At 46.0% G+C, this 24,701-nt stretch overlaps 1 protein-coding gene across 2 annotated transcripts in view; it reads left to right on the plus strand.

The window, feature by feature from the left end:
• The first annotated feature begins 43 nt into the window (after positions 1 to 43).
• The window catches only part of RAI2 (retinoic acid induced 2), a 43,641-nt gene continuing 18,983 nt past the window's right edge, over positions 44 to 24,701 (plus strand). The window contains exon 1 of one of the 2 annotated variants that reach the window (XM_041399898.1): positions 44 to 173. The gene's annotated coding sequence lies outside the window, so the exon portion shown is untranslated. Of the gene's footprint in view, positions 174 to 552; positions 681 to 24,701 lie in introns of those variants that run through there. The other variant, XM_041399899.1, reaches the window with a different exon arrangement.

The following is a 24,701-nucleotide window of genomic DNA, read 5'->3' on the forward strand; positions in this document are numbered from 1 at the left end:
CATGGAAGACAGGCCCCGCCCCGGCCCGGCCCGCCCGGCGCGGGGGGAGCGGGACGCGGTACCGGGCAGGGCAGGGCGGCGCGTCCCCGGCGGCGGCGGCCGCGCTTGACAGAGCGGGCGGCGGCTGCGGCCCCATGGAGCCCAGCTCGGGGCTGCCGCACCCTCCACCGGAGGTAGGTGCCTCGGAGCGGATGCGCACCGACAGCCCAGCGCGGGTGGAGCGGTGACAGGTTGGCCGGGCGGCGGCGTTTTGCGGGAATCCCACCCCCCCAAGCCTTCTTCCCACCGGCGGCCGGGCGCTGCGGTACCGTGGGGAGGGCGGCGGCCCCGCGGTCCCCGCTTCGGCCCGTGACTATTGTTTCTGGTGGCGCCGAGCGGGCGCAGCGAGATCCCGGCGGTGGCGGCGGCGGCTTTGTGCGGGTTGTCCCGGTGGTGGGGCTGCGGCGGTGGGGGGGCGCCGAGGGACCCGGCGGGGAAAGGGACGGGGCGAGACCGTGACCGCACGAGCAGAGCCACCCACCCCACCCCCGCCCTTCGACAATGGCAGGCCTGCGCCCCCCGCGGCTCCTGCCCCGCGGGCGGCAGCGCACGCACGGCACGGCCACGGCGGCGGTCGGCGCCCGCTCCGCGCTCCGGGGAGAGGAGATTGGAAACGTGCGGGATGGATTTCAAGATGGGCGGTAATGGGATGATTTGGGGTCCCTCGCGTAGCCGGTCACAGGCGAGAAGCAGGAGGAGAATTTACCCTTCCGAAGTTGGGGCAGAAATTCCTCCCGCTGTCGCCCGGCTTCGTGGCGAAGTCTGCCCGGCGGATGGACTGTCACCTGCGGCTCCCTTAATGGCTTTTTCTGGATGAGGCTGTCGCGGGGCGTGGGTCATCTGCGCCGGCGTCGCAGCGGTCCGGGCGTACGTGGCGGTGGATGCCAGGGTGAAGTGTCGTGCTCCAGAAGTTCTGCATCCCTCCGGGGGGATGCTGCAGGGTGCAAGCGCCCTGGGCAGGAGTTGCAGGGCAGTCATTCTCCTTCTCTCATTTCACCCCCAACTCACCTCTTTTTTCAAAGATTGGTTCGGCTTTGGTTTATTTACCGCTGTTGATGGTAGTTTTCTTGCACGTTGTCCATCAGAATTATTTTTCTAAAGAGAAAAATCATTCAAATGAGGGATCCAAAGTATATATATTCTCTAATGGGGGTGTATTGTTAAAGAGGAAAGAGTATCTGGTTGCCCATTAATTCTTCAGGTATTTTCCGTTTAAACTTGATGAGGAAATGTTTTTCTAAGTAACCTTTCATGTCATTTATCATCAGCAAATCGGCTTAGCATTCAAAGTAAAGATTTCCTTACAAATACGCTGCTGATTACTAATGTTATGTCTGAAACACTCCACAGGACAGAAATCAGCACACCTCAGTTTTTTTTAATATGTAAATTTGAAAAGCCTTTCCTTCCATTTCATGACGCTGTGAGTGCCCCGGTTAATCAGATGTAACTACAGTAACTAGCAGAGGAGGCTGCTGATAGGCAGGGTGGTTTCCTGCACCACTCTGCTAGAGCAGCCTGATCAATTAATGCATCCTCATTATTTTGTCCTTGGCGTCTTTGATGAATTTTATAGTATTTCTGTAAGGAGCTCCAGTAGGGGAAGCTGAAGTCTCTTTTACCTCCAGCAATGACTGAAGCCAAATTTGAAGAAGGGATAACTCTTTGAGTTGACTGGAGAGTGCTGCTGAGTTCCTGTGTATACACTAAATTCTGGAGGCAATCCAGCAGCCAGAGCTATCTGGGTCAGGCTGGAAATCACCTCAGTGATGGATTTTGCAGGGTCCTGGTCACTTCCTACCAAAAAAAAAAAAAAAAAAAAAAAAAAGCAAGTGTTAAGCTTTTGCAACGTGCACGGATTGCATTGTAGGCATGGACTGGAGAATGGAGCTGGTTGCGTAGGGGGCTTGGCACGTGCAATCAGCAGGTCACACTGAGCACCCTGCAACTTCAGGATGCTTGAGTTCACTGTGCAGAGCCTGCAGCAGTATGAATTACAGGGGGAAAAATGCATTTAGATGTAACAAAGGCTGCTGGCTCATCTCCTGCATGAGGAACTAATTTTTTTTTTTTTTTTAAATCTGGCTCCCGTTTCTGCCTCTGACTCAAACTGCCAGTGTAGCTGTGGGCAAATCATTCCATGTTTCCCTCTCTCCTCATCTCTGCCTGACCTGCCAAGGTCTCATCTGTACAGGGCTGTCTGTTCAGATCCCAGCTCAAACCCCTCACTTTCCACCAGCTGCCTTGCACACAGCAGCCTGAAACCCAAGGTAGGTGGTACCTCTCTGCTCCAAGGGGACACTGTTTGACATTCAAATACTGCTGCTGGAGCCAATCATACAGATGTAGCAGCCTCACAGCAACTCATCAATCTCTAATCCTGCCCCTCTTCTAATCCAGTAATTCTCTGCTGCTGATGGAATCGCCCGGTGTCCTTCGAGCTGGGTTTGGCTGCGTGCTGGCCCTCGTGTCAGCCAGCCTCCGACTCGGGAAGCAGTGGCACTGGCAATGGGCTGAGCATCACCAGCTCTTCAGGACACAGACTGGCCCTTGAGGCTACAAAACGCATGGCACGAGAGGCCCGGTGTGATTTAGAAATAGAAATTACAGTTAAAGGGTAAATTGCAACAGTGTCCCAGAAAAATGACCAGAAAATGGAAGCTCGGGCACTCCTGCGCAGCCAGCTGCGTGCTGGTTGGGAGGGAACGGAGGTGGAAGGGTGCAGCTCCTCGGCGTAACAACGGCATTCTTATTTTAGCATGGAAGACAGCCAGAGATAAGGAGTGGTTGTCATCCGGCTGGTTGGAGGATGGAAAAAAAAAAAGGAAAAGCTGTGTGGAAAAGTATTTTGATGTAGGTACTAAAGGAAAAAAAAAAAAAAAAGCAGATAACCTTACAAGTGATAGAGTAGCTATGTAAAGCTGCCAGGACAAAGCTTTTCCCATAAAATCCAGAATGATCCTAATTAAGCCCAGACCCTGTTAAATGACACATGGCTTTATTTATTTCAGATGTTTCTAGGTCCTAAAGATGGGGCCAAATGTGAAGTTTGATGTGGCAGATAGTTTAACCTCAATTACTTTTACATAAATCATGTGATTGTTACAGTAGCTCAAGTACCTCTGATGGGTGCTCCAGAGCTACTGATAAAAAGAAAAAAAAATATATTTTTAAGAATCCTCTGAAAAATCTATGGCAGTGCAGGTGAGGGTTTGTGGAAGAGAGGTGGCCATCCTCTCTGCAGGCAGGAGGATGGGAGTGTGGGAGCTGTTGTGGTGCTGTGTGCTTGCTGGTCTGTATGCACAGGCAGCTGAAATGGTGGCTTTGTAGAGCAGGCAGCCAGAGAAAGGGACGTAAAATGGGAGCTGACAAATATTCTTGTTATGAAACTGGGATGGATCAATGATTTATGGGGGTACTTGCTTTTATTTTATTTTATTTCAAGAGGAAGGAGATGGTTGGTGATGTGAGGCACTAGCCACGGATGGCTTTGTTTTGAGATCAGGCTGTGCTGGGTCCTGCCTCCAGAAACAGCATCTACAGAATAATAATACAGTAAAACACTTCCCAGCATTGCTTGAGTTTCACAGTCTGTTTTCAGGATGAAAAAGTTTTCCTTATGTTATGTTCAAAGCTGTAGGCCTAAATCCTCCCAGCAGACTCTAGATTTCAAAAAGGAGGTGGCTGTGTGAGAGGTCCTAGGCTGTGTGGATCTTTGTTAGCCTGTCTCAGTTCTCCTAGGGAATTTCCTTCCCTGGGTTTGCCCATCCCTCCCAGGGCACCGAGCTACTCTGTAAATAGGCCACTCTGTGGAGGAGCTGCTCTGCTGGGTGATTTAATGTAGCTTGTTAGTTCTGGCTCTCCTTTTTTCCCACCCCCACCCAGTTCTGTCCATGCTGTCCTTTGGTGTACAGAGCAGTGCTGTAACATGGATGCAACATGAGTTTACAGGATCACAGCTGCAGGATGGCTGGGTGTCCTGGGGACCCTTATGTAAGCTTCAGCTCCACAGTCAACTGCTGGCTTTGGGTGTTAGTGACTGGATCCCTCTGAGCAGGACCTGTTTCCAGCATCTTTTTGTATTTCCTAGTTAACAGAATCATGGAATAGTTGGATAAGAAGGGACCTTACAGGTAATCTAGTCCAACCCCCCTGCAGTAAGCAGGGACATCTTCAACTAGGTTAGGTTGCTCAGAGCCCTGTCCAGCCTGACTTGGAATGTTTCCAGGCATGGGTCATTTGCCGCCTCTCTGGGCAAGCTGCAGTGTCTCCTCACTCTCCCAGTAAAAAAAATTGTTCCTTATGTCCAGTTTAAATTGACCCTAGTTTAAAACCATTACCCCTTGTCCATTGCAACAGGCCCTGCTAAAATCTACATCTGCAAACAGCCCTGCTACATCTGTCCCTGTAGTCTGTCCTGGCGGTCCTCGTTAGGTATTGGAAGATGCCGTAAGGTTTTCCTGGAGCTTTCTCTTCTCCGGGATGAATAGCCCCAGCTCTCTCAGCCTGTCCTCATAGGAGAGGTGCTCCAACCCTCGGATCATCTTCATGGCCCTCCTTCTGGACCTGCTCCAAAAAGTCCATGTCTTGCCTTTGCTGAGGACCCAGAGATGGATGCAGTATTCCAGGCGGGGTCTCACAAGAGTGGAGGGTGCCCTTGATCCCACTGTTTGTGTCATTGATAAAGTTATTAAAGGATACCAGGCCCAGTATGGACCTGAGAAGAACACCACTCATCACTGATCTCAGTTTGCGCATTTAGTTGTTTGGAAATGCTTCTTTAATATATCAGAGGGCTAAATGTTCTCAAGAATTAAACGAAGAGTCTGGGGTAGGTCTCCTGTTTCCTCCACGCTCTTCAGAAAAAAGGTGTCCTTCAGCTTAGCAGCTTCCAGGTCTCTGTATTGCTCCCACTCCCTTTGGAGTGGCTAGAGAGCAGCCACTACAGCAAGAAGCAGGCATCCGCTGTTGACTTGGAGGACAAGCTGGGTGTGGGTTTGGGTCCCCCCCACCTCCCCCACAGCAGGCACAGAGATGACAGAGCAAGCCTCAGGACTGGCTGACTGTGTCCCCAGATGTCTTATCTTTGTGCTGTCTTTGAGCTGATGACTGGGGGTGAGCTCTGATTGACAGGAGAGGTGAGGGAAGTTTGCTGTGACTCCTCACTAAGCTTCAGTGGGGCTGCTAAGGGCAGGTCCCTGAACATTCCGGGTGCAGCTCCAAATGCATTTGGTCAGGCTAACTTTGAAAACCAGTCTCCTTTCCAATGTCTGTATGTGCTTCAGCCTTCTAATTATTCTGTGCTTTTCCTGTGGCATGGAAACAAAGAGGTGGAAGTGTAGTGGCCACCAGGAGGGCCAAGAGGGCAATGGCTCTTGCCTGCCCTGGCAGTCAGTGTGCTCCTCGTAGCAAAGCCAGATTATTTGGACGAGTGCAGGTCTTTCAGTCCAGGAAAAAATAATTTGTTAATGGCCAGAGAATAATCACTTTACTCTGAAAAGCCTCTCCAGCTGCATTGCACCAACTGTTCTTTATCAGTCTCTGAATCCTTAATGACAGTAGCAGCTAATTTCTCTTTCTGTGTTTTTCTAGCTGCAGTGTCCTATTTTCTCTGAGTTTATTGTGAAAATAATAGAAGTCATTACATAGCTAGTTGTCACCTTTCAGAAAAGAAAACTTCTCCCTGCCTGAATGGCCAAGTTAGTTACTTGGTGACTGACTCAGACAATAGCAACTTTTTGTAGCTCATCAGTTATTAATCTGTGTAGCTCATCAGTTATTAATCTGGTGAATAAACTAATTAACTAGAGGAATATTACTGAAGTTCTAGTCTGTGATTATCAGAATATGGTGAATAAACTGTTCACAAACAATGTGACAAAGGCACATGTACATTCTGTGGCATGTAAGCAAAAAAATCAAGAAATAAAGGGTTGGGACTGACAAAGTAAGAAATGTGAATTCATTGTGTTTATTTTCTTTTAAATTTGATGGTCTTTGAAGCTTATGGGGCAGTATTGCACAAAATGGTCCTCGGTTAAAAGAATACTTTTAGGTGTTCCATATATATCTATAATAATCAGGTTAAAGAAAAGATAATGAACACTGGAATAGATGGGCAATGAGAATGGAAGACACAGAAAATAAAGTGAAATGTGAAGTATTTTTGTGTTTGCATGATACACATCTTTCTGATTGTTGGTGATGGATCACTTGCTGTAGAGCTAGATCTACACAGGGCCACTGCAAAGCAAACAGGAAGGGCAACACATTGTTTTTTAATCAGGATTTTCTTAACCAAGAAGTCAGGCATCACTGTCTGAATAATAGATGCGTTCATCTCCAGCCTTGGTGATGGGGCTGGAGGTCTGAGGCAGCTCTCAGCCAGGAGGTCTGCCCTGCAGAAAGGTGGGGGAAGAGGACTTCTGATGTAGCCAAAGCTTGCTCTGCAGGCTGTGGGATGCTGAGGGGAGGCCAGAAGGAAGTAGGAGCACAGAAGCAGATCCTAGAAGAAGGAGCCTGTCTGTTCTCATGTGACATTCCTGTAATTCATCTCTGGTCCCTGGGGGATGGATGGAGTTACCTCTTGCCTTTTCGTGTCTGGAGAAGCCATGTATGCTTAGGGTGCGTTCACAAAGCTGCTGTGACAGAAGAAACTGGGCTCTGCGTTACAGCTCTGCTGCATTGTGTGTGCAGGGTACATCGAGGGCTGTTCTCACAGGACTGGTGGTGCCAAGCTCAGTATCTCACATCTCCCCACACCCCTGTGCCTGAGCTTGTGTTCATTTTCATTTTGCAGAAAACTGCTTGACCACGCTCCAATTGCGCTACAACCAAAGTAATGCTGGTAGGTGGAAGAAAACAGATGCAAGGAATTTTCTTCCCTGCTCATCAAGAAAATGCATCTGCCTTTGGTTTGAGTTTGATGTTTAGGTCCCAAACTGATTTTTTTAGATCCTTGTGTAACAGCTGTGTTTAGCTATGAAATCATCACTTCTTTTAGGATGTGTTTTGGCTGTCACCGCAGCTTTCTGTCCTCTGAAGGGGGGTATTAAATTGATGGGGGTATCCATCAGTTTGGATGCCATGAGTGCTGCTGACAGAAAAATGGAAGCAGCTTAGGGCTGTGTGCCATGGATTCCCACTTTCACAGCATGTAACCTCAGAGCTGTGCAGTGCCTGTCCTGAAGGGACCTAGTGCAGCCTCCCACCAGAACTGATTAGGTCAGGAGACGAGGAGGATGCCCTTGATCACAAACAGGCTGCAGACGTCTTACACTCACTTTGGTTACTGGAAAGGCTGGTCAGCACTCTTAATTTGTACTTGCTTTTTGGTGGAACTGAAGAGCTCTTTGCAGCATAAAGACCCAAATATTTTGGGACCTGATAATTCTGATTTTCTTGAGAAGAGATGCCCCTGCATTTCCAAGGAGGTGAGGTTCTCAATTGAGCAGCCTTTTATTTTTAAAAAGGAAGGAGGTGTTTTTATTAGAGTTTCCTGTTTTGGACTCTTAGAGGGTATGAAGTGGTCAGAGGAGGGAGACTTATCATTTAGATCAGGGTTGTCTCTTTGTATTTTCGTATACATACATAATACTCATATATAAATTATTTTCATGTATGCATATATATTATATATTTTGAATTTTGCAATTTTCTCCTGTTCTAGTTAAGGCTGCTACTTAAAGGAAATCTAAATAAGGTTTCCTGTCAAGAATGGTTTAGATTTAGCTGGCCCTGCCTGGGGCTGAGGGATGGGCTAGGACACTTCTCAAGGTCCATTTCAGGACCCTTTCCGTGATTCTAGGCAGTTACTCAACAAAACCGATTCATTGTAGGTTGTGCTGGTGATGCTGAAAGGGTTTTGCTGTAGCATTTAATGTGGTTATTTGTTTGAAAAGGAAATAATAGGTAATTGTAGCATAGTTACTGCTGCTGTACTGGACAAATGTTTCTTTAAATAGGAAAACAACTGATGTTACATTTTTAGACCAGCATCATGATATGGTGTGATTAATTTTTCCAGGAGCTTTGTGTTTTTTATATCTGCTTAAGTGTATTAACATTTTAAAAGGTCAAAGGTAAGCTTTAAAATGGATGCCAAATTAAGATGGATGGGAGGAAAATGACATTTACTTCTTATTACTGCACATTGTTTGAATTTGACCAAAGGCAAAAACAAAACAAAGAACAACCCTCCCCCCCATACACACGCACGCATGCATGCGTGCTTGCATGGACAGACAGCCATGCTCCCACCACCTGCCTTCCCTCCACCTGGTCTGGCAAAATCTTATTCATCAAGGCTGGTTAATCACAATAATCATCATTATTATCCTAAAAAAAATCAGTAGTTCAGTGTATTCACTTCCAGACAGCCTTTGTATTCTTTTGCAAAGTATATAATTTAACTAGTGTGAGTGGACTCTGTAAATAAAAGTAGCTAAAATGTAAATATTAGGAAAACATGGCTAATGAGAACCCTAACCACGTTATCATTTCCTGCCCTTGCTATGTTTGAGATGATGATTTCATCAGGGAAGGGACTGGACCCTCATCCCTATTCATGCAGTTCCTTGCACATTGTGTCCCTATGAAAGCAGAGGATAAAATACGGTGGGAATGATGCCTTTGCTTCCAGTGGGAATGGTGGCCAGTCCTGGCCAAAAGCAAGGCTTCAGCAGAGCTGCTCTGCGACCACACCAGCGTTCAACAGCTTTGGGTTTGAACAAAGCGCCGTAACTCCAGGGAAGGGCTGGATCTGGTTTATGTCCGTCACTTCCACTCTTGCCCTTGCAGGATGGTGGGTGGCTGTGCTGGTGATGTGCCCTGTGCCTCAGGAATCTCAGCCACTCTCTCGTGAGAGGGACCCAGCCTGTTTTTGTGGACGCTATTGAACAAGACAGATTCGCTCCTCTCACTTCATGACATCTGCCAATATAAGGAGGGTTTAAAATAAGGGTGAAAACCACTAAAATTTCTCCAAATCCTTCTTCCTACTGGTGGCTAGTGGCTCATCAGGGAGGCTTCAGACTGTGTCCTGTGTCAGCCTCTAGACACTCAGCCCCATGCTGTATCCCAGAGCACACCCCAGCCTCGTGTGGGCCACGAGGGCTGTGTCACTCTGGGAAGAGTCACCCACCCAGTGCCAGCTGTGCCTGAGCCCTTGGAGCCAAGAAAAGGCAGTGCTGCTGTTCCCATGCCCACCTCCACCTGCCTCCCTTGGGCTCCCTGGGCAGGGCAGCTGCCCAGAGCAGAGCGTGGGGAAGAGGAGGGCTGGCAGCAGCTTCCTCAAGGGAGAAGGATGCAGCACTCAGCCCTGCCCCTGCACAACAGCATGAGGTGTGTCCAAGGCTGGGATAAGGGGTAGGCAAATCTCCTCCCTCCCCAAGAAGCAGCAAGCTCTCCTAAGCATCCCTTCCTGGGTGCTGAAGATGTTTGTTTGACAAAAAAAAAAAAAAAAAAAAAAAGGAAGGAAAAATGACAATTGCTTTGTTCCAGTGTGAAAATGTATTTCTCATTTCAAACTGAATGGATTCTGAGTTGCATCTGAGTAGAACAGTTTCATTTTTTTCATTTTACCAAAATAGTTTTTAAATCACTCAACCCAAATATTTCTTTTTAATTTTTTACCCCAGCCTTGCCACTACAGAAAACAATTCCTTTATTTGCATAGCTCTAATTGTGGTGTTTGAACAAACACAGCAAACTCTGACCCTTTGCAGAGCCTCATCACAGCCCCACAGCCAGCTTAGTCTGTATTTTGTCAGCAGAGAGGGAGATGTGGCTTTGTGTAGACTGAAAATAAATTATGGACTTTCTGGTATTTTTTTTCCCCTCCAAACTGATACACTATCAGTTTGGAGAAAGAATGAATAATTTTGCCTGTTCTCTTGCTAGTGGGCTGAGAGATATCTCCCTGTTGTGAACCTGGTACAGTTTAAAAAGCATTTGAATTTTCAGTGCTTTGTTCACGTGTTACACTTAAGTTGCAACCTCTGTTGTGTTACTAGAATAACGCGTAGGGTTGCTGTTCTGTTAGTAATTCCCATATTAACATAAAGAGAGACAAATATCTACATCTGTTTGGAGATTTTTTCTGTGAAGGTGTTGGGTACCTGAAGACAGGGTTAAGGAAGATTTTATCTGACTACAGTTCCGTCAAATAGGAACAAACAATTTTTTGGACATTTTTTAATGACATTTATTTATAGCAGGTAGCGCACAGGCGGCTGCTATTTCTCAGCGTGCTGGAAGAATGTTCTCCAGATGGTGCTTGCTGTTTATGCTTTTATTCACTTCGCTTGAACACAGCAGCACTCTACACAAAACACGGAAAATTGGAAAATAAAAACAATTACGTTTTTACAAAGTGCCATGTGATTTGCTGAAATGTCTGAGCTGGCTGATGAGCCGTGCGTGGGGGCAGAGGGGGATCACGCCTGTCGCAGAAACCCCGCGCCCGAGCCCCACGTGGGTCACAGGCAGCGCCCTTCTCTCCAAAAGGTGGCTTGAGCAGAGCAGCTAATCCTACCCTGTGTGTCTGTGCCTCTTCTGCCTCCCTTTTCCTGCACGGGGATTTGGGTGAATGTAGGAAAGGATGTTATTTTAGCGGCGATATTTTTGTTGGGTTTTCTGTGACTGTGCAGCCCCAAGGTGGGAGAGAGGCGAGACAAAGCATTTCATAAACCTCGCCTGTGCCATCGTGTTCCTTCGGCTCCTAATCTCACTGAAAAGTATTAAGGCCTTTGGCTGGTCCACCTGAAAGCAGCAGCTAAAGCCAAGACGGATGCCCAAAGGGAGCAGCGTGCTCCATGATTTCTGTTGGTTGCGGTGGTGAAGACAGATAGGTATCCACATGGTTGGCACGCTCTTGCAGGCTTTTGTTGTGCAGCTTCTGCAGGACTACTCGCACAAAACATTCTCAGAGTGGAAGCTTTAAATAAAAGACTCTGGAATCTAAATTTTTTTTCATTAAAAACCCTTGGGAACATGGCTCAATTATTAAAATTTATGAAAAAAAAACCCAAACAAACTAGCCAAATAAAAAAGAACCCCAGGCAATCATAAAAATAGATATTCACAAGCAGGGAAAAGATATTTTTGTTATTTTTTTATAAATATATCTTAATGTATAGGTAAAAGAAATAAGTATTTCTCACTTCTACTGTAAAAGAACAAGAAAATGACAGACACACGGCACTTCAGGGCAGGTTTTCAAATACCAGAAAACATATACCAATTTTAAACTTTGGAACAGGACATGATTATTATTTCTTTGAGCCTTCAGATTTCTTTGAAATCTAGTTTGAAGCCAGCAATACCTTTAGTGAAATTAAATTTCAAGAAATTAATGTGTGAACAGCTCAACTGGTTTTGGGGTTTTCTCTGGTAAATGGGCGGTGCTGCACGGCGCTTCAATTCCTCTCCCTTGCCCGTTACCCAAGAGACAGCCCTTTCCCAAGCAGAATTCTTGCTACATCAGCTCCATGCTGTTTATCTTCTGTTGCTCCCTTGGCAGTTATTATTTCTTAATGTGTTAATTGTAGTTCCTGGACCCTTGTGTGTGAGGGTGTGTAATGCTCATGGTAATGATGCCGACACATTCTCTAGTTCCTGGAATCGCAGAGCGAGAAATATGGTTTGGGCATAGAGCATCCAGTAAGAGAAGTCAATTAGAGGAATTCAAATAGCATGACAAGAATAAAGTGGGTAATAGGGAAGAGTAGGTGTTGGGTTGGAGTGGGGGTTTTTTAGGCTTATTCAGTTATTATTCCTTCTATGGCTCCGGCTTCGTGTGATATATATATTTTTTAATTAAAATGTGAATTATGTCACTTGCTTTCCACCTTTTAACAGTATTTCACAGTAAATTTCGTTCCTAATAGCAAGTAGTCAGGGCTAAGGAATGACTTTGCTGAGTGATGGGGATTGTTAATTATTAAAAAGAAACCTGTGGATTTGAAACAAATTAGACCTCATTAAACCTAGGTCTGTTTCCACACAGACCAGCAGACGTGAAGAAGCCCATCTAGGAGCATGAAAAATCCCACTTTTCAGCTGACACATCCCTAGTAGCAATGCTCCTGGGCTGGCCTAGGGTGCATGTGCTTGTTTGATTTGTGTCCGAGATCCCTGGTCTCTGACCTCAGTTCAAAACCCGTGACTCTCGGATCTCTCCCATTTCCCTTCCACTTCTCCCATCACCCAAGCCACCCCAGCCCACCTTCACACAGGACTCCCACCTCACTCTGGAAGTGGCTGCTGGCCATCAGCAGCTGAGCCCACCTGGCTGGGGAAGCCAGTGCCCAGAAAATGTTGGAGTGCACCATATTGGCTGCTCTAGGTTTAGTGAAAGGAGAAACACAGAAAAACTCATTTTTTCTTCCTTGATTTTGGAGAGGAGGAGGATTTTTGGCTTGTACCATAGAGTTCTCTCCATGGCTAGGCTGGCAAACTCTGTAGGATACATTTATTTGTTCCCCTTTACAGAGGAAAGGGTTTATTTTTTGTTTGTCTGGATTAATTTTGTTATCCACACTCATCCGTGACTCTTAAGTTGTTTGTACTTAGAGTTTTTCCATGGGACTTCAGCAAAAATCCAAAGGGCTGAAGTGATTGATGGAGAGTACCCTCAAACATATGTGACCGTGCCATGTTTTGAGCTGCTTTTTTGAAACTTGTTGAAGGCGATGGGTGGGGTGCATCTGCAGGAGAATCCTAATAAGGAGAGTGAAAGGTGGCCTTAAGTGATCATTTTAATTGCATGTTCACAGGCATGCCATGTATGGGCTTTGCTGTCTGGCTGAGACATCCCCCAAGTCTTCTCTGGCATTACAGGCAGTGACACACTCATATCAGGAGAAGAAACGCCCATTCTGCTGGCTAGAAATCAGCAATAACATTTTGACATCTGTGCAACAGTTTAAAATGAATTATTCAGCACATAGATCGTGCTATTTGAGCAGCCAGCACATCTCTGCCCATTTACTACTGTCAGTCCACGGTGGAGATATCATTGATGCCAGTGGGATCTGAGCACATGGGCTGGGGGTAGGTTTTGGCCCATAGCCTGAAACAGCATTTGACAGCACCCCTGCAGAACATGATAGGAATAATCTGCTTTGCCACCAGCAAAAGACCGAAAGACAATGCCGGTCTGTTTCTTCTCTTAGAGTATTTTGAACACATGCAGATCTTAAGATCTTAAGAATTAAAGAAAAGATCTTAAGAATTAAAGCAATAATTAATTGTTTGCTGTTTGTGTTTTGCTTTAAAGAGTGAGACTGGCATGCAATTTTGATTAAATCAATGTATTGCATATGACTGTCCAGAAGCCTTGAGCATCTCTTGCCTACTGGGAGTAGAGCCCGAGCACAAACTGGCAGCAGGTCCAGGCCAGTCTCCAGCTTCTGCCAGTTTGGGGGGTTAAAGTGAAGCAGTATCTAATCCCTGTCAGCAAAGAAAATTCATAAGGTTCATGATGTCAGCAGCATCTGATTTGAAAAAACTAGCTGAAGTGCTGTCAGAACAGACTTTGGGGACCTGCAGATGGGGAACTGGGAGGAAACAGATAACTAAACACCAGCACAGCCCTTCCCTGCTCAAGGCAGGCAGTGAGGAGAGAAAGTGGACATTTATCTTGTGCTGAGCTTTCTAATTCAGCAAGGTCATCTGAATTATAGCGGTGAGATTCTAACATCTGTTATTTCACAGGATGTCTGTTCCCTGTAGCTGCATTTTTAAAAATAAAATGCAGAACACAGTATGGAAATGTTCTTTGCTGTGGGTTACTGTCCTTTTGTTGTCCTTCTTTAAGGACTATGTTGTAGCTGTTTACTGATGCTTATCTCACAGGTGAAAATTCAGGAGCACTCAGATAGCATTGCAGCGTGCAGCAAAATCATCTGCCTGTCATTGTCCATGTTTTTCAGGTAGCTAGCTAACAGTGCCTCAATTTCTACCTGCTATTCCATTTATGTGTAAGAAGTAATACCCTACTGTGGAAGGAGCTCTGTGCTGTACATGAAAAGGCAAGGCATTATCCAGGTAACTGTAAAACAAATGGCTGGTATAATGAAAGTTAAGCAAATCCTTATGTCCCCTGAAGTCAGTAGAATTTAAGCACATAGTTAAGTCTTGCTTGCAGTAAGGGTATATTCTCTGATAGGAGCACAGTAGTTGTAAGGTTTTTCAGTCTCTGTGTGTATAGCTTTATTTTCAGAATCCCCATGAGCTTTGCAATTAGCTGAAAGAAGTGAACCTGTGCTGCGTACCTTGCAGCAGTGCTGGCTGCTCAGGTGTGGTGCTGCAGCAGGAGGTGGGACCTGGCTCCCTCAGTCCTTGGCAGAGCGGTGCTGCTGCAGCTGGGTGCAAGCTGGGGTGGGCAGCCCCATGTGGGTTCATTTTTGTAGGGACTAAAGTCTGTTCTGGCTTTTGTAGGGCTGCCATCCCCAAAGTGTCCGAACCTTCTTGCTGTCTTTGATCTGTTCACCATTGCTGTGCGCCCCTGGGGCAGGAGGATGTTGTCCCCCTTGGGCAGGGAGTCGAAGAGGCACAGAGAGATGTCAAACCTGATGTTAATGGTTATTTTTGTGTCGGCATCTGTGAACACATCTCTGGGGGAGGGTTCCAAAGCTCCTGTCTGCGTAGTTTGAACCCCGTGTGCTGTTACAAACTTGGTCCAGTGGCACCATGTGGGAAGCTAATGAATGGGGCCATGGACCTTCATCTCCCCTGTATCAGAGCAGAATTCAAGGATGTGCCTTGCTGGTGTAGATGTGGGATAGTGAGAGAAGAGGGGAATGTGCAGTCCAGAAAAACAAGGAGTAGGGTAAATAGCTCAAGTAATGTATGTATGAGAGTGAAGAGGGCTACCTGGGTTTATTGCCACTTGATTGGAAGGATGTGTGTAGCCTGTGTGCATCCATTAATTAGTGATGCAGTTGCTCCATGCTGGTACCAATAAAACCTTAATAGTACATGATACCAGCCCGTGATTGCTTCCTTTTTTCCACATCCCCTTGTGAGGATGTGTGTATATCAGTGCAGCTGTGCACTGCATACGGTGTGGATGTGCTGTGGCTGCCTGCACAAGCAAAGGACAGTAAAATAATTCAGTGGGTTATTACCTCCCATGTGATTTCTCCAAGTGTTTTTATAAAAGGATCTTTGATATGCAGCACTCTCTAATGTGCACAAAATAACCAGCGTTGTTTTCTTTCCTTTTCCTGAGACATATTAATTCTTAAAATGGCTCCTGAGCAGGCTTTCCTAGGTACATGTAGCAACTGCAGCCTGATGGTTTAGAAACAACAACAAGGAAAAAGGCTGTCCCTAGTTTCCTTTATATGCACATTGTGCAGCTTTTCAAGCAGTGCATCAAACATTGCTGGCTGGAAATTTCCAGGCCAATTTCCTCCTGCCTGGTGCATGCTCATAAAGCAAGATTGTCTGTACGGTCTGTAGCTGCAGTACTGCAGAAAGTCAATAAAGAGCTGACCACCTCACCTCTATCAAAAGCAGTTGAGAAGCCCTGCCTCGTCTGCCTTATTAAAACTGCACTTGACTCACGCAGAGAAACCTAGTTGGAAACCTTGAAGAGGAGGGATAAAAGAGGAGTCTGAAATTGCAGTGAGTATTCTACAGCTAGGTCTTGCAGGAAGGTTAAAGAGTGCATATTGTGAAATAAACCAAAAATGCAGCTTCATTAAAAAAGGGAAATGCCTGAATTTAATGTAATGAACTTCTGACTTTTCCCACCTGCAGTACAGCACAGAGATATGATTAGTTATTGCAGCAATGAGCAGATGTAACTAGCTCCCTCATGGATTTATATTTTGAATTTAAATATGTATATGCCTACTATGCATGTGTGTTTGTGCTTATATATGCATTTGTGCAGGAAAAAGCATGATGTAGAAATAGATGCAAGAGGCAGAATTTGTAATGCAACATGTCTTTGAGTGTGTATTTGAAAGGATGTTTGGGGTTTTTCTCCTTTTCTTTATATAACAATAATTGATTAAACGTTTGCCAAGCTTTCACTAGTATCTACTGGGAATCATCACCCTCACCTTCCCCAGGCATGCCAGCTTTTTTTCACCTTAAAATGAAAAAAGAGAGAACTTTAACAGAAAGATCATTACTTTAGCTTAATATTGTAAGATTTCAGAGATTGAATTTTCTGATAGTAATGAAATGAACCCTGAGTTGTGCCATGAATTTGATTGCAGTTAATTTGATTTTTGAGATGCTCAACAAAGCTTGCCCATTAGCTTTAACCTCACATTCTTTGGATTTGTACAAACTGGTATTTTATGTAGGTATGGGTAGAGATAACATGGAAATCTTTCTCTGGTGGTTTGGTTATTTGTAACAATTACTGTATCTGAGTACTTACTAACTATGGGGTTATTGGAAATAGTATCCATTGAGTTGCTGACCAGTATTCCCACTATGTTTATTGCTTTCATGGTGCAGGGATAGTTTTCCTTTCACAAGGAAAAATACAGCTGAACATCTCAGCCAGGAGGCACACGCAGACTCCATCCTGCAGTTTTTTCCAGCTCTCACTCTTAATGAGCCTAGTCGCATGAGTAGCAGTGACTCTTGTCAGAAAGGAAATTTTTTGGCTGAAACTCACCATTTCTGTATATGTGATTTGCCTCCTCAGACTTCAGAGTGGATGTGTGCTTCTTGCTTGTGTTTGCCAAGAGGCAACAACTGTGGGCTGGGATATTCCCCAAGGTGGTCCCAAAGTCTGGCCTGTTCTCCTTGCATGATTTATTCTCAGTCAGCAGTCGATAAGATGGTGGAAGATGGCCTTTTATATATATGTGTATAAATAATACCAGACGCAGATAAGAAACTATTTGGTGATGTCAGAAAACGAAAGACATAAGGCTGCAGATAACTGGCATAGTATTATGGAGTTGATCGTGTGTGGGAAAAACAGGAGGGGAATTCTGCTGCTGGGAGAAGATTGGTCACTATAGAGAAAAAAATACAGAGACTGCAGCTTCCAGAACAGGGGAGAAACAAGATGGGGAGGAAAGAGATAAATGGCAGGGGCACGCAAGTTGGGAGTGTTGCCAAAAGTTCTCCAGGCAGTGGGCAAAGGGTTGAGCTGCCACGGAGATAACTGCCATGAGCTGCTCCTGGGAGGTCCTGTGAGCAGGGGGATGCAAAGTCTCAACAGAAGTCAGGGGATATATGACTTAGTGATGTGTGGAAGGGAAACTGCCCATAGATGGAAAAAGGGTTGGACACATGATTGGAAAGAAGGCTTTTTGTCTGGATCTGTGCCACCAAAGTACACGGCAAAGACTTGTGGAGCTCAGAACCAGGAACCAGGCTGTCTCCTTCCAGCTCCATCATCCTGAGCAAACCTGCTGGAGGTTCATTTCCTGGCCCCAGCACAGAGGGGCCTGGCACAGCCCTGCTCCTCACTTGGGTGCTTCTGTGTCCCGTGGAGGGCTCCTAGAGGTCATGCTGGCTGCTACAGGAGCAAGACCACGGCATGTGCCCGTCCCCTCCTGTCCACCTGAAATAATCTGGCCTTGGTGGAGTGGAGCAGTCACAGCAGGGCTGATCTGAGAGGCCCCCTGAGAGTTTGGCAGGGTGAGGGCCCAGGTAGCAGGGTGTGCCTTTGCAGGGAGCTGCCATCCTTCTGCAGCATGCTGGCATGCCCACACCTCTGCAGCATCTTCTTGGATCCTGCCAAGTCACAGTCCAGCAGTCTTCCTTGCTGACTACATAGCAAGGAGAGGTTTTTTTATTCATAGGTTGCTATTTTATTGAATTTGGGTTGTTTCTTAATTCTCTTCCCTCCATTCTACTTTTGGTAGCCCCATCTGAAGACAATGTGTGCAGTTATTTTGGTCAGAATTAGGCAGGCCCATTCAGCAGCAGAGGGAAGGAGAAAAAACATTAAACAGAAAGCACTGATGACTTCACCAGAGAGTCCCATAATACCAAATTCAGCACAGAAAACTGAGGCAGTGGGCAGAAACCTCCTTCTCTTCAGGGGGTGTTGAAACACGGTGCCCTGGAAATGCTCAGGCAAGAGAGACCATTGAAGCACCCTCTTGGCATGGAGCTGCCCGTTGATGCCAGCTGTTGTGCCTCACAGTTGACAGTGGTGTATCTTCCATGGGAATCTATATCCACAGGCTCCTTGCTACCGCCTGCACCTGATGCAGTGCAGGCGTGGGTCTGCACGTTCCCCAGGGGACAGCCTTTCCCCATGGCTGAGGCTGGGAGCAGCGTGAATCCTCACCAAAAAGGATGATCCAGCTTCCACACTGCCACAAAGTTAGACTGATTCAGAGGCAGCATGTCCGATGTCTCTCAGCCAATGCTAGCCAGAAAGGAAACAATTTTACACATCAGCAATTTTTTATGATTAATAATATTATCCTGCCTTAATTGAAAAATGGGCTGGTGCCCTCAAGAAGAAATTAAGCTGCAGGAATTAGTATCTAACCTCTTTATGATGAATGTGTATTTTTACACACTGCATATTACTGGCAGTGCTTTTAGAAAGAATCTTGCCGTGTATTGTAATAAAAAATTGTCCTGCATTGTTTGTAGTTGCGTGGCACCATTCTGTCTGGCTGACTTGGCTTTAAGAGCCTGAACGCTTGGGAAGAAGCAGTGTGAGGATGCTGAAATCCTTTTAAAGGGAATTTATGTACAAACAGGAGGATGATGTGTAGGCTCCGAGCTCTGCTATCAGTTGTTATTGCTGAGAGATATTCACAGGGAGTCGATGCCAGATGGAGCATTAGCCATTGCTGGCCTCAGTGCCTTCGTGGGAAGTCGGCCATAAAGTCAGTGAGGGCTCCTGTTTGTGGGATTTTTAAACACCAGTGAATCATTTTACGTAGTAAAGCAGTTGTCATTGGGTGAGTTTGTGTAAAGGTCTTTGTGAACTGCTTTCTACCAAAACAAAGCTTCAGAAGGAGAGAGAGGCGATGCTGAAGGACAGGGAGATTTGTTATGCCAAGAAGAGAGCTAGCAGTTCAGCTCTGCTGAGGTTTGCCAGGCACCCAGCAGGAGCAGGGAGCTGTCGCCTGTGTCTGCCAGTCTGCCTGCAGCCACGGGTGGTCCCGGGGACAGGGTGAGTCATGACTTCAAGGCATCATGCTCCTTCCATGTGTCCTGGGACTTTGTCTGGTGTGGAGCAGCCCAAAGAATCCAGGATTAAAGAAGATGAGATGGTCTAGGTCTCTCAGTTGGACAGCTGGGGACAGCTCAAAGTCAATAAAACTGCTTCCAACTATACTGCTGCCCTGGCACCATCCACGTCTCCTGCAGGTTTCTTGGAGGAGCATCCCTTCAGCAGGAGACTCACATATAATGTGATGTGTTTCAAATGCCTTGTTTGTTCGTCCACAAACGTAAAACACTTAAATCAGCTCTCATCAACTTTGCTTACCCAAACCTTTGAATGTTGTGTGTCAGATCTCCCTGGAAACACACAGCAAAACACAGATGTCTGTGGTGGAATCACTGGTGCTTTCCAGTGTCCCTGGACAGAGGGGTGTAAGGAGCCTCCTCCTCTTCTCCATCCTGGAATACAGGGAGGATCCTCATGGAGAAATATGTACTTGGGTGGTGCCATCTTTCCTGGAGGGAAACCTGCCCACAGTTTGGGGCTGTGTAGGGAGGAGGAGGGTCTGGGCAAGGAGGCAGGAGTATCTGTGGATAGAAGGGGTCACACTGGCTTTGCCGGCATGTGTGGGAGCACAGTGGGAGCAGCCTGGGCAAGGTTGTCCCTCCCTGCTCCTTCTCAGCCACAGCCCAGGACTGTACCTGCCATGGGGACCCCAGGATCCTCCCAGCCCTGCTGAGGGGCAGTGGTGGGTGGGCTGGGGCTGGCAGTGTTTCCCTGGAGCCACGCTGCTTCCCTGATCTGCTGTCACTGCCTGCGTAGGCTGGTCCTGGGACATCCTCACACCCACTCTCTGGCATCTCTACATTTGTAGCCAAGATCTTCTTACTTACCTCTTCCTTTGTATTTCAGCCAGGTCCCTATTAAAGCAGACAGTGAGGAAGTCTGCATTGAAATGCTTCCTTCCACCCGTCTGTCCTCCCCTCCTCCCAGCCCCATCCTCCTTGTCCCTGGAGGAAACACTCGTCTTTGCCAAGATCCTGCCTCGCAAAAGTAAACAATATGAAATTACAATAAAATGTTTTGATTTGCTGGGCCTGACATTCAGAAGCTGCACGAGAGAGACTTACAAAAAAGGATTTTCTATAGATAGCCAGTGTGAGAAAAAAATAAATCTCTCATATTGGGCATTGTTTAGATCCAAGCATCAGGGCAACGTGAATGGGAAACAGAGGATTTTGTTGCCAAACCTGAAGGTTCTTGGGAGGTTTATGCTGCAGCATCTGTCAGCAGCTTTCTGCCTGGCATCTGCGGGTGACTGGCCTATTGCACAGTAATGTCAATATTTGGGACTCTTGTCTCTGTGTGTGTATATGTGCTGTTGTTGCTTGATGCTTCAAGACTGGGTAGTGTACTGAAAGCCCTCAGAAGGAAATAGATGAGCTGAAACTTGTTTCCTCTGGGGCTCTTCCACACAACTCAGAAGAAGGCAAACAGACATGGAGGTGTAATCCCTGGGAGATGAGCTTCCTTGGGCACTTGTCAGTTTAGCAGGCTGGGTAATCTGCGCTGTCATCAAGATCTGCGGATTAGCTGCAGTGAAGCTAGTTGGCTTTGACATTTCATTAGGGAAGTTTTCCATAGTTTTTCATCCTCAGTCTTGGGGCTGTAAATTATGGCTGATGTAGCTTTGTTATGCTTACACCTTCTAACATTTATGCAAGTTGATGCTGGGGCTGCAAACATCTTATCTGACGAGGATTTTTTAAATCATTGCTTGTTTATGAAAGACTAACTGGGTCAAAGGCTAATTTTGGGAAGGATTTGCTTTCCCCAGTGCTAACCAATAAATTTTCATCTGGATATCATAAGTTACCCAACCTTTATCTCCTGAAATGGGGATAAAACCAAACATCATTTATCCTATAATCTGCAAATATTTTGAAAAGTGAACTGGAATATCAATAAAAGGGCTTATCATCAAGGTCTTGTGAGAACGCTTATGGACTTTTGTTTAGAAATCAAAATGTTAAATTTAGAGACAAGAACTGTGTAGATGAGGAGGGAATATGTACAAGTGACAGCATTGTAAATTGTCTCAAGGGTTCAAGGGACCGGGGAAGGACACTGTGTCCTGAAGTCACTCCTTCTCAGAGATGTCTCTGCTGATAAGTGCCAGTAGTTGTTCCTTGTGACAGTGATGGAGGGGGACAAGGCAAAGGATCACCCTGTGGACTCCTGCAATGGTGAGCAGAAATGGGGATGTGGCCTGATTTATTTATGAGGGCTGGACGTGCCCTCACTCTTCTGTTGCTGCGGAGGACAGATCCGTGTCCTTGGAGCTTCATTTGCTGTCCCCGTGTTCCTCTCCCTCTGGAGTCTCTTTTCAGATGCCCCCTCTGAAGGGTTGCTGCCCTGAGGGCAGTGCGAGCCTTGGCCAGAGGGCTCTGAGCCGTGGGCTGTGTGAGCCATGGCAGGGTGAGCTGTGTGAGCCATGGGCAGTGAGAGCTGTGTGAGCGATGGGCAGTGTGAGCTGTGTGAGCGATGGGCAGTGTGAGCCATGGCAGTGTGAGCTGTGTGAGCCATGGCAGTGTGAGCTGTGTGAGCCATGGCAGTGTGAGCTGTGTGAGCCATGGGCAGTGTGAGCTGTGTGAGCCATGGCAGTGTGAGCTGTGTGAGCCATGGTCTGTGTGAGCCATGGCAGTGTGAGCTGTGTGAGCCAAGGTCAGTGTGAGCCATGGGCGGTGTGAGCCAAGGTCAGTGTGAGCTGGCTGTGGAGAATGTGCTGCAGAGGCTCCGCTCTGGGGACAGCCAGGAGAGATGTGTGGCACAAGGCATTCAAGGCAGGGATCAGCGAGGGCACTAGGCTCCATTGTGTAGAGGGACTTCCTTGTCCCTCTCTGGCCACACTGCTTCCTCACTTTTGCCTCTCTCTCCTTCACTGGTGCTGTCTCACATCCTTTGCTTCTTTGTCAGTCTCGTGTCCCACAGAAACTGTCAACAATGGCATGTGGGCTCTGGTGCCTGAAATCCGCCTTAACGCACTGCTTTGTACTTCTGCTGCAAAACCATGAGTGAAACGCGAAGTTTAGTTAAAAATTATTTACCATGCTCTATTCCAGCTGAAAAATACAGAGTTAACCTAAGCGTTGGACTGTGTATCTTAGGGCTTCAGTGATTTATCCATCAATTATGTCATTGTAAACTGAAGGTGAAGTTACACCTTCCAAAGTCTGGGATAACAAATTATTCAGCTGAACTTCTGCTGGGTACATCTGTTTTAATTACTTTCAGTGGGAGAAAAGGGTACAACCAGTAAAAACATCCTGGACTGAGCACCTTGCAGCTGCATAGGTTGATTTGGGATAAATCAGCAGTTCCTGTAGCATGTACTCCTGTGATCCAGAAAATGGAGAAGTGTAAAAAATATAAGTTTGTGTGTGTGTATGTGCCCATGTGGACATATAGACACATGCTGTTCCTGTAAAAGGTAAATATCAGTTCTGATTATCTTAATATTGATGTAGCAATTTAGAAATAGCTTTCCAAGAGAAGGCATCTGCAGTGTTACATTTACCAACATAATGAAATCAGACAAGTTTTCAGTCCATGAATCACAGTACAGTATTTGCCATTACAATTTCTATGCTTGTATTGAGCCAGCAACACTATCCAAAGAACTTTATTAAATCAAAATGATTAAATTGAAAATCTGTATTGACTCTTCTTTGGGTCTTTCATGTTCTTTTGTGCTTTGACTTGGAAATATATTTTGTTTGATTTTCAGGCTTTATTCCCTGTTACTTTATTTCTCAGGTTGAAGGCTGTCTGTAAAATCTTACAATGTTGTGTCATAAATCTCAGGATGCTCTTTGTGGTGTTTACTGGCTGCAGCATAACACACATTTTCTAATAGTCTTCATTATTGTGGCTATTTGAGAATTTGAAGCATAAAGTGGGTCCAAACAGACCACAGGAATCTGTGGCTTCAAGGCAAGAAATTTCTTGATGGCTTAATAAGAGACAACATAAATTTAAAGTTGATTTTTGGTCATCACAAGAACTGCTATTGCTTAGGAATAGCTTCAGTGTAACATTCTTTCGTTCTAGAAGGCAAACTGCAAGGGGATTTGTGTATGGGATTGACTGCAGGCAGAAAGTAAAATATTTTTTAAAAGCCTAAACATTGTTTTCAATATATTTTCATTCCACACAAATGCAGCTCCTGCAATTTTAGCGAAGAAAACTTTTGCAGCTCACACTGTGGAGATGCCCTGGGACTCCACTGCTTGCCAGTCACTTCGTGTGAGCATTCGATCCACATCAAACCTTCACAGTTGGATTGTGGAGAGCCCTTGGAGGCCTGTAAAAGAGCATGGTCTGCCCAAGTACACCTGTTTACATGGTCTGGCTTTCTGTGGTGTGATCAAGACAAGCCTATTTTCCAGCTTTCAGAATTATGAAAATAGATCACTTCCTCCATTGTTTTCAGAAGGATTTTTCATCCATCTTTGTCAACTGTTTTAGAAATGCAGTAGACATCCCTCAAGGAGTCTAATTTCTGCAAGATAAAGGCACTGCCCAGCAACTTTTTATTTTTCCCTGCTTTCTGTATCTTCCCTGCAAATTCAGTTTTCCACCACCTCTACTTCTAGTGTTCTCTGCAGCTTCATTCATCTTTTCCCTTGGGTCAGCAACTCAAGGTTTTCTTCTTCCATTCACCTCTTCATCTTCCCTACATATTTTTGTCTGGGGGGCAGGAGAGGGGTTGTTCATTTGGGTTTTCTATTTGGTTGGGTTTTTAATACCCAGAATTCTGTCTTGTACCCTGCACCATCTCCACTTTTCACAGCAGCATCATGTGCATCCTCAGAATTGCATTCCCCAAACTCTCTGCTGATGCCACATTTCCGTGTGCTACCACTTCCTTCCATTGCAGCTAGTCCTAGGAATAAATCATGAAGGCCACTGTGTCAGCATAGTGGCCTTTCCTGGGAGGATGAGTGAAGTTTGAGATGAGTGGTGGTGTTCTGCTAGAAGGCGTTTGGTGACTGCTATCAAGTGGTCCTTTGATCTGGAGACAACTCAGAGGTCCCCACAGTTCTGTGGTACAGATGTCAGAACTCTGCATCCTTCCTTCTCTTTTTGCTCCTTGCTTCAGGTTTTTGGGGCATGCTCTGGTCTCCACAGGATTGGTGTCTGACATGCTTTCAAAGGTATATGCATCTCTGGGGTTGATCCAGTACAGCTCTCTGAAGCTGCTGCACCAAAATTCCACTGAGCTGAATGTAGGGCTTCACAGGACCTGATGTTAGAGCCAAATGTATTGTTCCATAAGGACCAGCAGCTGACTTCCAAGACACTTGTGGACAAAGTGGTTATGCCTACTTGTACAAACCCAGACAACTTTTAATTACTTCTTATAGCCCTGTTTTTAAGGAAAGGGGTTCCAGTGATCTGAGATCATCTGGAGAATGGTGTGGCAACCTGATCTGTTAAATATAAGAAACACATTCAGATGCTAGTGCTCATTCATCAGCACAGT

The sequence above is a fragment of the Onychostruthus taczanowskii genome, unplaced genomic scaffold, assembly GCF_017590055.1.
Source record: "Onychostruthus taczanowskii isolate IOZ18803 unplaced genomic scaffold, ASM1759005v1 scaffold17, whole genome shotgun sequence".
NCBI classification, from domain to species: domain Eukaryota; kingdom Metazoa; phylum Chordata; class Aves; order Passeriformes; family Passeridae; genus Onychostruthus; species Onychostruthus taczanowskii.